Here is a 15,733-nt window from a genome sequence, read left to right on the forward strand (position 1 = left end):
GTTTTGTGTAGTGACTTAAAGCAACCCTGGCTGTTTAAAAAACCCTACTGTTGGAAGTTTAAAAAATCTCTGCACCTGTTCCCCTCAATTGGTTGACAGGAACTCTGCTTTGAATAGAAATGGGGCACCATACTGCTCCATCAGTTTCAGGCAATGTAGCTGGAAGCTTTAATTATAACAGCTGTAACTATTATGAATGCTTGGTTGGGTTTCAAAAGATGTAATGGCTTCAGCTCAGCAGGTGGTCTATTGGCCCAAGAATAATTGGAACACTTAAGAGGCTGAAATAACAGTATATGCCTTTGACATGGTTTTTTGTTTGTTTACAAAAAAGGATTAAAGCATTACAATTTTGTTTTTGCACTGGACTAGTTGTTTTTTTTTTCCAGTAGCAATGATTGTGTGTTTGAAGTCAGGATTTTATTAGATTGTTAGAGGTTAACATTTTTCCAATTATTTTAAGATAACTCCCATTGCTATTGCACAGCCCAAGAGGAGTATACATAGTGCATACTGGAAGAGTGTCTATTGTTGACACATATGGGGAATGGAGGCAGTATGGAGATAGCATGCGCAATCTGAGGGGACATGGGCTGGCATGGGTAATCCAAGGTGGCTTGGAAGCTGAAGGGGATGAGGAGAATATTTAGGGGGCCTTTAAATAATATTGGGAGTTGGGTTTCTGTGTTAGAGAACCAAGACGGGCCTTCTATCCATGCAGCCTCCGCACCCACATTCCTTACACATTACATCACAGCTTACAAAATGCACTGTAAACCCAACACCTGTGTTAAAAGACAAAAATCCCAGGCAAAGTCACACATGCACCTGGTGTGCATTTCTCAATGTGCAATAGTGCGCAGGTCAGGTTTTCTGAAGCCCAAGTGAAAATCTAGGCCCACATATCATTCTGGTAAATCTACAATACACTTCACTCCCTCCAAGGCCAATATATCCTGTTTAATGTGTAGTGCCCAGAACTGCTCACAGTACTCCAGGTGTGGTCTAACCAGAGGCTTGGTATAGTTGAAATATGATTTCTACCCCCTTATATTCTAGTCACCTAGATATACAGATCAACATTCCATGAGCCATTTTGATTATTTTCTGTATCTGTTTATGACATTTTAATGATCAATGCATGAGGATTTCAAATCCCTGCATTGTTTCTAGTTTTTCAACATTTTGAAAGTACCCTTTCCTATACCTTTTGGATCCAAACACACATTTGCTCACACTGGTATTCATTTGCCACTGTTTTGGTCATTCAGCCTATCAATACCCTTTGTAGTAATAACTAATACAATACTCTTTGTAGTAATAGTTTAATATCTCATCTGAGGGAGAACAGTTCCAACACTGCAGTGTTCCCTCAATGCTGCACTGACATCTAAGTCTAGATAATATGCTTAAATACTGGGAATTAAACTCAAACCTTCTGACTCAGAAGCAAGAGCGTGATTAATTGAGTCAATAAAGTACTGAGAGGAAAGTGAAAAGAGGGAAATTCAGATGGGAATGCCACTTACAAGCCAGAGGCCAGTGCGTGATTAGTTAAATTATGCTTCCGTCTACACTACTTATAACACAACCTATATTTTTTCATTGCAGATTTCAATATATAGCTTTCCATCCTGTCATTTTAGTTGTTAACGAATATGTGGATCAATGAGACTCCAACACTAGGCACACTCTCCCATTTATAATACCTGGCCATTATATCCCTAATCTCACCTACTGTTATACCAACTACTGTCCAACCAATTAATCACATCCAATGAATTACTTTTTCAGTGTCGTCACTTTTTTTGTCAGAAATGCAGCAGTAAGTTTGCACACTACAAGGTCCCTGAAACAGCAAATGACATGAGTGACCTGTTAATCTGTTTTACGTGGTGTTAGTTGAGACAGGGATGTTGTTTAAGGTACCAGGAGAACTCTCGGCTCTTTGAATAGTGCCATTGAACTTTTTACATCCATCCAAATAGACAGATAGGGCTTTGCTTTAATATCCATCTCTGCAGTGTTCCCTCAATGCTGCACTGACATCTAAGTTTAGATAATGTGCTTAAATATTAGGCCATAAACTCAAACATTCTGACTCAGAGGCAAGAGTGTTATTAATTGAATCAATTAAGTACTGAGAGGAAAGTGAGAAGTGGGAAATTCAGACAGGAATGCCACCAACAAGCCAATAATGAGCACCTTCTGATAGACAGTGGCAGGGGCATTGCTGGGACTAAGTTAACTTGTTGCCCTCTTGATGCTCAAGCATGGATATGAAGTGGAATCCAGAAAACATCAGGGAGACAGCAAAAGGCCTGTAACCTGCATGGAAATAAGCTAAGAAAGAAATATATTTTCCTCTTTAACTGACCACACTGATGGTCTTTAGAGCACAGAATATCAATAAGGACAAGAGTTAAACTATCTAATGGATGCTGAGTTATAATAAAAACAAATCCAAAACCATACAATAGGAATGTCAAATATTCAAAAGTTGGTTTAATGATTACAGTCAGTACTAAAGTTGTGAGATTGGGAAAAATCATTTATTACAGAGGCATGAACCAGTCTTTGAGAAAAAGGGTGGGATTTTCCAGCCCCCCCCCCCCACCCCCCCCACTGCCCCCCACCACCACCACCACCACCAACACTGCCCCCCAGCCCGGTCGGGATCGTCTGGTCCTGCCCAAAGTAAATGGGCTGCTGAATCTCCTGCGGTGGGTCCCACATGACAGGGCTTGAAAATCCTGGCCAAAATAAATCTGAAGTTCGGCAATGCCTACCATTGGAAGTTACAAGATCAAGGAAGGTGTTCTGTGATGTGCAGTGGATTTGCTCTTTCCACTTTCAGCTTTGAATCTGGTATCAAACCCAGCTCAGTCTGTGTGCTATAAGGAATGTGTCTGAATGCCTTCAATCTAATGGGTGTAAGTCTCCAAAATTGCCTGTAGCTTGGCACGAGTTGGCAATCTTAAATAGAGGCCATAAGGTAAGTGGTGTGGGGAATAGAACAATTCATATTCATACAAGGGTGATTAGGGATTGTTAATAAATGCTGGCCTAGCCAATGACTCTCACATCCCACGAATGAAGGGAAAAAAACACCTTGGTGGGGCAAACAGGAGGGAAATTGCAATTTCTATAAAAGGCGAATGTGTTACACTCCTGGTTTTGTCTACCGTGTAAATTTACTAAAACCTCTCACTTATTGCCTGCATGGAAAAATTAAACTGTTTTTACTGTCCCTTTCTGTTAACGTTGTTGAATGGTTCTGTTCAATATTATGTACAATTACACAAACTGGAAAGAAAGCGAGATTACATTATTCCCTCAACTGCTGCAGACCTCAAGTTGGCTGAAGATTAGCAACCAGATGGAGATAAAGTCAAAAGTTTGACCTCTGACCCCCGCCTCAAATCTCAGTGTTGAGGATTATTTCACAAAGCTGATAATCAAAGCCGCCACATCAAATGGGAAACCTTCCCCTTTGGTATGGGAGCCTGGCAGCAATATTGTTTGTTTTGCTAAGCCTCCTGCTGGGCACATCTTCTTCTTCAGGTTCATTCCTCTTGCCAAAAGTCAGATATGATGTGGCACCAGTTACTTCTACTGTAAGCAACAGCACTTTTGCGACTAGGTTTCATTACTAGCTATGGGATGATACTCAGTTAAGTCCCAATCTTTTCCAAGATGACTGGCCACAAGTTCGCTTCATCAGCAGAGTGCCCTGGATGTTTTCACACATTCTGCTGATGTCTGCCTTCAGAGCCATTGTCCTCTTGCTGGGCTCATCTGCCTCTTCCATCATTCCAAGCTTCATGCACTTAGAGGGTTGGCGTCCCTTACCTAAACCAGATGAAGCTGATGATAGCCTCACTAGGTTTAGCTTGTCAGCTGAGGTGAGATATCGGGGAATGCCCACAGGGTGTTACCAGCTGCTTGGAGGCATGAGTGACCTGAGAACACTTTAGGACAAATAAGCCTTAGTCACATTCAAAACTAGAGTTTGCAGCTGTCAATGATTCAGAGATACTAGTCCTGTTACAAAACAAACTCCATATACCCTAATTCCAACCTTGGACTTCCAAATGTCTCTAAAAGGCATTGATGACCTCCTTTGTCTCATATATCTCTTGTCTCGGTATACAAGAATGCATAACTGTGAGATGGTTGGTATTCCAACAAATTTTGTCCTTACAGTATTCCAAATAACTTCTCTAAAGTTAAATTTTATGAATTGAATCTAGCATCATAGAAAACTCAATAAAAATCTAGCCAAAGTTCTTTACAAGACAAAGAAGTAAAATTTCAAATTATCACCAAGATCTTCTGGCTGTCACACCCATCAGCATTAAGAACAACTCAAACTTATCGTGGGGGAGGACCAAGCCGTTGCATTCTTGATGAAGAGTAATTAATAGGTAGAGGAAGCAGGGAGGTGGATAAAGGGAAAATTGAAGAAGTAATACTGTGAGGTTATTAAAATGTGGATTAGTGCTGCAGCACAAGGACAATGATAGGGTCAGAGATAGGCAGCATTGGGTAGCCGAAAGACACTAGTTTTCTTAATAGATTAGATATGGTGACACATACTGTGAATTCCCCAATTAGTGACCCACTATTGCCATGCAGTGTGAAGGCTGAATTGCACAGCTCTTAATTTTCAAAGATTCATTATGCTGGTGCCCAGGGTGCCCAAGAAAATAAGGAGAGAGAGGTCAGTGTGTTACTATAAAGAACAAAGAACAAAGAAAAGTACAGCACAGGAACAGGCCCTTCGGCCCTCCAAGCCTGCGCCGATCATATTGCCTGTCAAGCTAAAACATTTTGCACTTCTGGGGCCCATATCCCTCTATTCCCATCCTATTCATGTATTTGTCAAGCTGCCTCTTAAACATCGCTATTGTACCTGCTTCCACCACCTCCTCTGGCAGCAAATTCCAGACACTCACTACCCTCTGCGTAAAAAACTTGCCCCGCACATCTCCTCTAAAGTTTTCTCCTCTCACCTTAAATCTATGTCCCCTAGTAACTGACTCTTCCACCTTGGGAAAAATCTTCTGACTATCTACTCTGTCCATGCCACTCATAATTTTGTAAACTTCTATCAAGTCGCCCCTCAATCTCCATCGCTCTAGTGAGAATAATCCGAGTTTCTCCAACCACTCCTCATAGCTAATAAACTCCAGACCAGGCAGCACCCTGGTAAACCTCCTCTATACTCTCTCCAATGCCTCCATATCCTTCTGGTAATGTGGCGACCAGAATTGCATACAATATTCCAAGTGTGGCCCAACTAAGGTTCTATACAGCTGCAGCATGACTTCCCACCTTTTATACTCAATACCCCTGCCGATGAAGGCAAGCATGCCATATGCCTTCCTGACTACCTTATCCACCTGCGTTGCCACTTTCAATGACCTGTGGACCTGTACAGCCAGATCCCTCTGCCCGTCGATGCACTTAAGGGTTCTGCCATTTACTGTATAATTCCTACCTGTATTTGACCTTCCAAAATGCATTACCTCGCATTTGTCCAGATTAAACTCCATCTGCCATTTCTCCGCCCAAGTCTCCAACTGATCTATATCCCGTTGTATCCTTTGACAATCCTCTTCACTATCTGCAACCCCTACAACCTTAGTGTCATCTGCAAACTTACTAATTAGCCCAGTTACATTTTCCTCCAAATCATTTACGTATACTATAAACAGCAAAGGTCCCAGCACTGATCCCTGCGGAACACCACTAGTCACAGGTCTCCATTCAGGAAAGCACCCTTCCACTGCTACCCTCTGTCTTCTATGACCAAGCCAATTCTGTATCCATCTTGCCAGCTCACCTCTGATCCCGTGTAACTTTACCTTCTGTACCAGTCTGCCATGAGGGACCTTGTCAAAGGCCTTACTGAAATCCATGTAGGTAACATCCACTGCCCTTCTATCGTCGATCATCTTTGTCACTTCCTCGAAAAACTCGATCAAGTTAGTGAGACATGACCTGCCCTTCACAAAACCATGCTGCCTCTCACTAATACGCCCATTTGCTTCCAAATGGTAGTAAGTCCTGTCACGAAGAATCTTCTCCAATAATTCCCCTACCACTGACGTAAGGCTCACTGGCCTGTAATTTCCTGGATTATCCCTGCTACCCTTCTTAAACAATGGAACAACATTGGCCATTCTCCAGTCCTCTGGGACCTCACCCACAGCCAGTAAGGATACAAAGATTTCTGTCAAGGCCCCAGCAATCTCCTCCCTTTCCTCCCTTAGTACTCTGGGGTAGATCCCATCTGGCTCGGGGGACCTATCCACCTTAATATTCTTCAAGACACCTAACACCTCCTCTTTTTTAAACTCACCATGATCCAGGCTTTCTACACACTCTTCCCTAGATGAGTAACTGCCTATGTCAGGCCATTGAACTTCTCATGGTGCTGGTCCACAGTTCTGGACATGAGAGGGTTGGCATTCAGTGAGACTACTGCCCCCCTCCACATGGCAAGAGTCAATTTTTGTGACTTTGTGCTATGGGCACCTGGCAGTGTTTCCCTCCTTTGCTCAGTTGAGGAGGAATTGAAGCCTGGTCTCACTGAAAATGTGAGATATTCTTTGGCCTCTTTTTGCAATGACGCTGCCCTTCTTCAGCTGCCTTTGTCATACCCTCTACTCGAAGAGAGTGGAATTGGGACAAAATACATCAGTTAGTTGCCCATCAGACAACTCAGTGAACCAAATGTTTTGCAAAATTACCTGTTGCTCCCTCAGCCTACTGCTGGGATCTTCAGTTAGAATTGGATTTTTAGAGGCTGCGCCCTGATTTCCAAGCATCCCAGTACATTATTCTTCTTTTACCGGGGATTCACACTAAAGAATGGCCAATAGATACATAAATAAGCTGACCCGACAAGTTCTGGCGGACTGAGCTCTGCAGAGCCTCATTGGCCTCAAGTCCTGATTCACTGATGCAAATGAGATATAACTCACCACAAGGTAAAAGCAACATGGTCATTATAAACAGATTCAAAACAAAAAATCACCAAATTGTTACGATGCAGAAGGAGGCCATTCAGCCCATTGTGATTGTACCGATTCACCGAATGAGCAATTCACTTAGATAAAAAAACAAAAAAACTGCGGATGCTGGAAATCCAAAACAAAAACAGAATTAACAGGAAAAACTCAGCAGGTCTGGCTCTGAGTTTTTCCAGGTAATTCTGTTTTTGTTGAGCAATTCACTTAGTTCCATTCCCCCAACTCCCCCCTGTAACCCTGCACATTCTTCCTTTTCAGATAACAGTATAATTCCCGGTTGACTGCCTCGATTGAACCTGCCTCCACTACACTCTCAGGCAGTGGATTCCAGGCCTTAACCACTGGCTACGTGAAAAAGTTTCTCTGCACCACGGCATTGATGGAGAAGCACCGTCACTTGATCTTGCACTCAGAGCCTCCAGCTCAGATACTGGCATGGCACAAAACTTTAGAGTCTAGTATGGAGTCAGTGGTAAGTGACTGGCACTGCATGAGCTACAGTGGCCAGGCGAGGAGGAAAAAACAGTTTGTATTCTAGTTCCTGGAAGGGAAACTAGTTCAGACATTTTTATTTACCCCTGTTACTGACAATTGACTCTAAAGAAAGGGAAGAAATATACAAAGGAGAAGACTGGAGGTGAGGTAATAAGAGTTCCTTCAAATTATGAAGGGGTTTGTTAGACAGAAACAGGGGAGAGGTTTCCAGTTGTGAAGAAGTCCAAAACTAGGGGACCATAAAGTTAAAATATTCACTAATATGTCCAATAAGGAATTCAGGAGGAGTTTTTTTACCCAAAAAGTGGTTAGAATGAGGAACTTGTAGGACATGGGCTAATTGAGGTGAAGAACACATGTGGATTTAAGGGAAAGATAAATAAGTACATGAGCGAGAAAATATGACAGTGAATATGCTTACAGGGTGAGATTCAATAGGATGGAGTTTATGTAGAGCATACACAGGCCAGCTGGGCCAAATGGTCTACTTCTGTAAATTCTATATAATTGTCTGTTGTTCATCAACACTGCTGTAGTAATCAAGATAAAGGGAAAATAGTTTTATACATTAGGCACCATTTTGTAGGATTCCATTAATAATCTAGAACCTTGCTTATGATGAGCATGGCTCAAACAGCTGGGACTATCATATTCTAGTCCTAGCACATACAATTGCACTTAATGAAGTTCAATGCCAGGAGCAAAGCTTCCAAAGCTTTCACTGAATAACAGAACTGAGCCAATCCGGATCGTTTGCAACCTATGGGCACTTCAAAGATTTTCCCACACGCTTTTTCCCCTATGGACACATGCCAGAGGCAGATCACAATTCCCCAAGACCTAATCTTTGTGAGTGCCGCATCCCACTGGGAACCCTGGATCATGGAATCACCCTGAGATATTTCTCTTTTATGGTGCTGAAACTTTCTTACAGAATAAACAGGGCAATTTAAACAAGGCTGCATGCAAAGGTTCCAAATTCAGCTTTTCATACGAATGAAGTATGAGACTGTTAGTGCATCCACAAAGGAGTTTGGTCAACGGGTTTCTGAAATTAAACTAAATTGATGCTTTGCATTTGTTAACTGCACCTGCTGCGATTAGACTGTCCCTGATTTGTGTTATCGAAAAGATTTTAATGATATCATGGAACAAAAATACTTTGTGAATTCAGGAGGGCTCTGTGCTGCAATGGATTGTGTCTGGAAGCCAGTTTCCTGATAAATTAAAGTCAGTTTCCTCGTCACATTGTACTATGTAGATCTAGGTCTAATCCATGTACGACAGATATATGAATTTTCAACTAAATGTAACATAGGGTGAATGAGATCTGATGTTACAGCAACTTATTTTGGGCATGAAATCCCACTGGCCTTTGACCCCAGTGTCAATGAACTGAACAGGAATGGGTACCCAAGCCACTAGAGGTGGACCTTGGATACCTGCCATGGGGAAGGGAGGTGTGGGGGGCAGGACATAAATCGCTCTTTAGGCTTGCTGCATTGGGTGGAAGGTATTGGTGCCCCCCTGGAAACAGTCCGCACTTGCTTGAAAAATTAAATTAGACTTTGTTACTGTCTTTGGGGTCCAGGTAGGCTCCGCTCGTGTTGATTAAGAGATGCTACTCTACCTTTCACAGCACATCAGCCTGGCAATTTTCAGCCAGGCCAGGGTCATGGAAACTCCCTACCTGGGAATCTCCACCCTTTGGCCACATTCCCTCTTGTATGAACTGAGACTCTGCCTTAGGCAACCTCCTGGAAACAAGTAGGGGAGGCCCGAGGCACTATTTCATTCATCGCCCTTCCACTGGAATTCCACAAACCTTTGGCCTCTTTGAATTGAACAAAAAAAAATCATAGGATTGGAGTACAGTAAGGCACAGTGGAGTGGGCAACACCCCTTCACCTTTAAGACCTGAATTGAAATCAATCTCAGCCCGAAAGAGATAAATGCCATCGAGTCAGTACAGCATAGAAAGAGGCCACTTGGCTCATCAAGTGTATGCTAGCTCTCTGTACAGCAACCCAATCAGTCCCATCCCCACACCAACATCACCGTAGGCCTCTAAATCTATTTCCTTTAAGTAGCCATCCAATTTCCTTTTGAAATTATTAATTGTCTCCGTTTTCACCACCTTTGTGGACAGCCCTCTTTCCTCCCTTTGTTAGCTGCAAATATCCAATAGGAAATAAGTTTATGTAGTCTCTACCACAGCTTCTGGTGAGTGAGAACTGATAGCAATAAGCTGCCCAGAGACAATATTAATTAGCAGCCTTATTAAGAAACAACACAAAGATAAATGCTGTACAAAAATAGAAACATCAGGAGGAGCCTGAGGTTAAGATGAGGTTAAGGCATTTTTTGTCCATAATGGAGGAGCTTTTGTGTCTTTCTAGGCAATGTTCTATTGGCCCCTGATGTAGGTGGTGCTGATTTTAGGTGCCCACAATGTTTCCATTCTATCAATAGGATGCTTTAGTTCACTCAGTTTCAAAGGAATCCGTTGAAATGCTTTGAAACATTTCAAAGAGTTGTGATAAAGTACATCCATTATTTTTCAGTGCCAGCCTTGGATCAGCTGATGCCGCTCTTGCCTCTGAATCACAAGGTTTTGAAGTCCTATTGGAACACTGGAACTTCCCAGCTGTCCACTGTAACAGCTTCACATACAGTGAGCACAGTTGCACAGTTTTATGTTTTCTATTCTGCTTTTTGCCACCCAACCCCATCAAAAATGTCGCAGATTTCTTTCTGAAAAGCTGTAAGCTTATGGTTTCTTGCGAAACAGAACTCTGAACTGAGTCACGGAAAATCCAAAGATATTGTTTACATTTCAAAGTATCAGCACAAAAATCCCTTCAATCTGGCAATGGAAGAAATGGGAAGATTCACATCAGCATTACTGGAAGACTTCTTTCAGACCTGGTTTTGCATATAAAATAAAATATATTAAATACTAAAATAATAAGCAGTACCAATGTTATAATTTAGCAATTACAGCACTGCTTCACATTTTAAAAAATCTCTTGCTCTTTGTTTTCCACCCCTGCACAAACTTTTGAATTTTGCCTTACATATCCGACTTCCTCCATCTCCTTCCCCAGAGATGAAAGGCGCCATTACCCACTCTTTCAGGATAGTTGTAAAAGAAGCACTGAAAAATATTGAGATTGTGAAGCTTTTGTTTCCTTTCTGGACTCCCCCCCCCACCCCTCACCGCTTGTCCCCTCAGTCTCCTGGGAGACAAAAATCATGGCTGACGTTCCATTGCATAACAGAGGGAGTGCTGCACTGTCAGAGGTGCTGTCTTTCAGATGGGTTGTTAAGCCAAAGCTCCATCTGCCTGCTTGGCTGCATGTGAAAGATCCCATGCCACTATTTCAAGAAGAGCAAGGGAGTTATCCCTGGTGTCCTGGCCAATATTCATCCCTCAGCCAACAATTCAGAAAACATATTATCTGATCATCATCACATTGCTGTTTGTGGGAGCTTGCTGTGCACAACTCTGCTGCATTTCCTACATTACAACAGTGACTACGGGCAGAATTGTCCGTGCCCGCTGGCGTGGGTGTGTGCTCGGCGATGTGAGCAATGTGGCAAGAAGGTGAGAACTCAGTTTCACAACATCGTGAATTAATTATCCGCTCAGTCGATGGCAGGAACCTCATTGTAATACATCTGCATATCATTATAAGGCCAGCCTACCGGAATCATCCCCCCACGCTGGATCGCCCGCTCACGCCAGCATAATTGCACACCGGTGCAGAACATTTCTTGACAACTGTGACATGCAGTAGTTGGGACTTACTGCCAGGACTTTGCTCACATTACGGACATCCCAGGAGCAAAAGATGTTGGAACCCGACAACAATGGCACACTGGAGGAATGTCCATGGCATGCTAGATCGGTTCTCAAGAACACAGCTCTGCTGCAAAGCAGCTCACAGAAGTTGGAAAGTCACCATTGAGCGTCTGCTCACAACGGATGATGGTCAAGGGGGTGGAGAGGTAGGTCCAGCTGTGTTTGGGAGAGGAAGATGTACTGGGGAGTAGGAGACGAGGGTCTAGGATTGACTGGGAGAGGAAGCGGTATCGAAGGGGTGAGGCTGGGAGGGGAGAACAAAGATGTTGGGGGGTGGGGTGAGATTGCGAGGAGGGGGAAGCAATGGTGTTGGGGGGTGAGGTTAGGAGAGGGGAACAAAGGTATCGGGGGAGGAGTTGGGTGGAGGGAGTACGGGAGAGGAGGGGGTAATGGGGGAGAAGATGGCAACTGGCGAGGTAGGTGTAAGAGAAGGAGTGTGGAGAGGGGAGGGAGTCCGGCAGAGGAAGGAGTGTGGAGAAGGAGGGAGTAAGGGTGGAGGAAGATGTTGGAAAGGTGGAAGGAGTAAATGGGGTGGGGGCAGTCCAGATCGGGGGAAGCCCGGGCAGGGGAAGGGGTTCCAAGGGGGGAAGGGGTCCAGAGGGGGGGATGTCCAGGTGAAGGTGCACGGAATGACTCTGATGAATCCATGACTGCCTCCTGGGGAGCGAACTGAGGATGGGTTTGTACCGAGGGAATTGTGAGAATAACTGAGGGCAGAGTGAGAGGGTAGGGTGGGAGGGTGAGCATTTGATGGTAACAGTAGGAGGGTGGTGGTGGTGACTCGGAAGCAGATGCTAACCCTGGGGGAATGAAGGAAGAGATTGGGGAGGTTAATGTGGATGGGGGTGGGATTTTCGGGAAGCAAGGGAACGTACATGTTCACCTGGACATCCCCCAAGGGAAAGGGTGGGTTGTGGCTGGTAGGTGACAGAGGCAAGATGGAAGGTGATGCCCGGGGCTCAACAGCGATGGTGGAAAGGAAATGTGTGACTGGGGGAGGGGAAAGGACAGGGGAGTGAATGAAAAATTGAAACACCACTAAAGTGAAACTTGAGTCATGGTGAGCAAGACCTGATGCTGCATGGGAGTGTGATCACTGGGTGAATGAGATGCAGGCCAACTCAAATGGACAACTGAAAGTGAACCCCAGCGGGCAGCATTGAAAATGCTCAGGACAGTGAGGTAAGTGTGATATGTGTGCTTGGGAGAGTGCTTGCACTAGGCTCCAAAACACTCTGCCACACACACACACACACACACCCACGCACACACACTTCTTCCTCCGAAATCACTCGTTGGCCAGCTGCACCCTCTGTGGTGACAGAGGATGAGGTTGAGGGGCTCAAAGGCAAAGGGGTCTCAGAGGGAGACGACAGCCTCTGAGATTCCTGAGTGGATAACCCAGGGGCCTCCAGCTGCCAGTCCTCCTCCCTCTGGGTGCCCAGGGGCCGTGACCTGAATCCTTGAGGGGAAGGAGCACCTGGAGTGTCGTCGAGATGCCCCAATTCCTTCTCGCATTGCCACTGCAGGAACTCACCCATAGATCACATGATAGAGTGAAGGTCCGCAAACATCTCCATGTTCTGCTCGACTCAAAGGATGGCATCCACCATCCTCCCCACGGAAATCTCCAGATGCACACATGTAGACACCACTTCATCCGAGAGCAGGCACTCCTCCGACTCGTGAGCCACTCTGTTGAGGGCTTCCAACAGCTCTGCAGGATGTTCCCATTCCTTCTGCCGACTCTGCAGGATGAGTTGGAAGGCCAAATCCAGAGGTTCGTCATCTGACTTGGACCTCACAGATGCTTCTTCCCCAGTAGTCCTCCAATTGCTGGGGAGCTCGGCGGAACCTGCTTCCTCCTGCTGCGGACACATGTCCTTGCAATGACCACCAGATTGTGAACCCGAGCCTGCTCTAGATCTAGGCCCCACCAAGGTGTGTGTCTCTGTGCTGGTGGAGGGTGTGGGTAAGCACTGTGACGGGTCTTCCAGGCTACTTATTTCCAGCTCTTCATTGGAGGAGGTGTCCTATGGGCTGGAGATGAGAACCTGGATGGAGTTGAGGGACTGGTTGGTTGAGGGTGTCGGTCACTTGGCAGAGCTCCTTCTGAGCCAAAGCAGAGATAAGTAGTGCATGGCAGCAGTGTCAAAAGCAGAAGAGAGAGCACACACATTTGTGTTGAGAGAGGGCTGATGTGGTGCAGGATCCACATGAGGGTGTTCACCCCTGCCCTCACTGTCACCGCAGGCACAGTCCATGTCCTTAGCAGTCAGTGCAATGGCACGGTCCTCAACATGAGTGAGAGGTCTAATGTGGGCTACTCCATCCCCTGGTCTAGGACCTCTCCCCGCTCATGTGAGCAGGCTTCTCCTGCATGGAAACAGATGGAGAGAGTGTGAGCAGGACACATGACACTGGTGGAATGTTTATGTGCTGAGTGGTGTCATGGACAGGAATGAGGATGCAAGCTCGAGAGGGTATGAGCCTGATGGAGATGTGAGGTTGTGTGCGCGAATTAGTGCTGTTGTCCCTTGAGGTGTGAGGGCCCTGTGGATGTGTGCTGGGTTTGTGAGTGTGTGAGCTGAGAGTGAGGAGAAGAGTGACTTACCCTAACAGAACAGATATGATGCCATTCATCCTTTATCGGCACTGGGTTGCTGACCTCTTTTGCAGAGCACTGGGGCTGACCTCAGCTGCCGTTGCCTCCCATGCTGGATTGATGATGCAGCCGCCCGTCCTGCAGCCACAGCAGGGGTAGAGGGCATCACGGTAGTCCTCCATAGCATCCAAAAGGCGCTCGAGAGATGCATCACTAAACCTGGGGGCTGCAGTCTTTTTACCTTTTGGGGCCATCCTGTCTCCTGTGCAGCACTCCTGGGCTGGAATCACTGACAGGTGTGCACGCAGCTGCCCTTTAAATGCGGCACCTGGCATGATGAAGCAGCGAGGCGATGGCGAGGCAGGTGAAAGAAAGCCTGCCCGCCATTGAAATGGTGTGTTTCCCGAGAATGCACAATTAATGCAACGGGTTTGGGACGATACAGCGTGAGAAGTCGCCATTGCGGCCGGCAGGTGAAACATAATTTTTCCCTGCTCGCTACCGCACTTGGTGTAAATCTGGAATGACTCGCCCTCCACCCCCAAAGTACTTCATTGGCTGTGATATAGCACTTTGAGATGTCTGGTGGTCATGAAAAGCGCTATATAAATGCAAGCCTTTCTTTTAAAAACAAGGAAACCTGACATAATCGGGCTCGACCTGCGCCACTACAATACAACTTGCCCTTCCCACTGTGCACGGGCAGATGAATCAAAGGGAAGCACTAATAATACAGTTGCAACATAAAACTGTGACCCATGTGCACACAAACTCATAACTCTACCGCCACAATGTACTAACACGCGCTAATAAACTACAGATTGTTTGGTTTATTTATTTTACTGGATGTGCCTTTTTTGGTGATAGGTCTCTATCTCCTTTTACAGGCCAATCAATTTTCTTCACTGTACTGCCTTTTAGGGGAAAAAAAGCCCAAGTCTATGCTTGCAAAGGCTGTTGTTCTTGGCAGTAAATTCCCAGGGAAAATTTCTGTCAGCATCATTGAACTTAGACACCTGTTACTTCTGTACCGTTTATTTTCAGTAAAAATGTTACAAATTTCTGTTTTCTGTACTTAGCCCCTCTAACTGCACAAGAACCTCTATGAAAGGAAACTCTCAGTGGAAAAAAGTAATAGCTCCCAGATTGAGCACAGAAGAATTTAAGGAAGAAAATTCTCTAATTGGCCCTTGTTCTGTCTTTCCAGAAATCAGGAAATCTCAAATATCTTATCCTGTTCTACACAGATTGCTTTATTTTGGACAGTTGTCTGGCACTGACTGAACTGTATAAACATTAGCCGGAAATAGTCTTTGCCTTCTAAAATATAAAAAAAATGAAGACTGGCTGAATAAAATTCTATTGTCTCCTCATTTCACAAGTAAAGAAACGACTTACTTTATACAGTTGAGCAATTTCTTGTTTTCTATTCTCCTGTTTGTCACACCAATTTCTCTTCAGGTTCCATTAAAAATGTAGCAGTTTTCTTTCTGAAAAACTCTTTATGCTTTCTTGCGGAAACAGAACACTGAACTGAACCACGGAAAATCCACAGGTATCGTTTATATTCCAAAGTGTCAGCACAAAAAGATACCTTCAATTTGGCAATTAGTAAAATGAAATGACTTCATTTCACTTGGAAAAAGTGGGAAGATGCACATTAGCATCTCTGGCAAGCTCTTCAATTTCTTTCAGACCTAGTTATGCATTTAAAATAAAGTGTACTAA

The sequence above is a fragment of the Carcharodon carcharias genome, chromosome 11 (assembly GCF_017639515.1).
Source record: "Carcharodon carcharias isolate sCarCar2 chromosome 11, sCarCar2.pri, whole genome shotgun sequence".
Classification (NCBI taxonomy): domain Eukaryota; kingdom Metazoa; phylum Chordata; class Chondrichthyes; order Lamniformes; family Lamnidae; genus Carcharodon; species Carcharodon carcharias.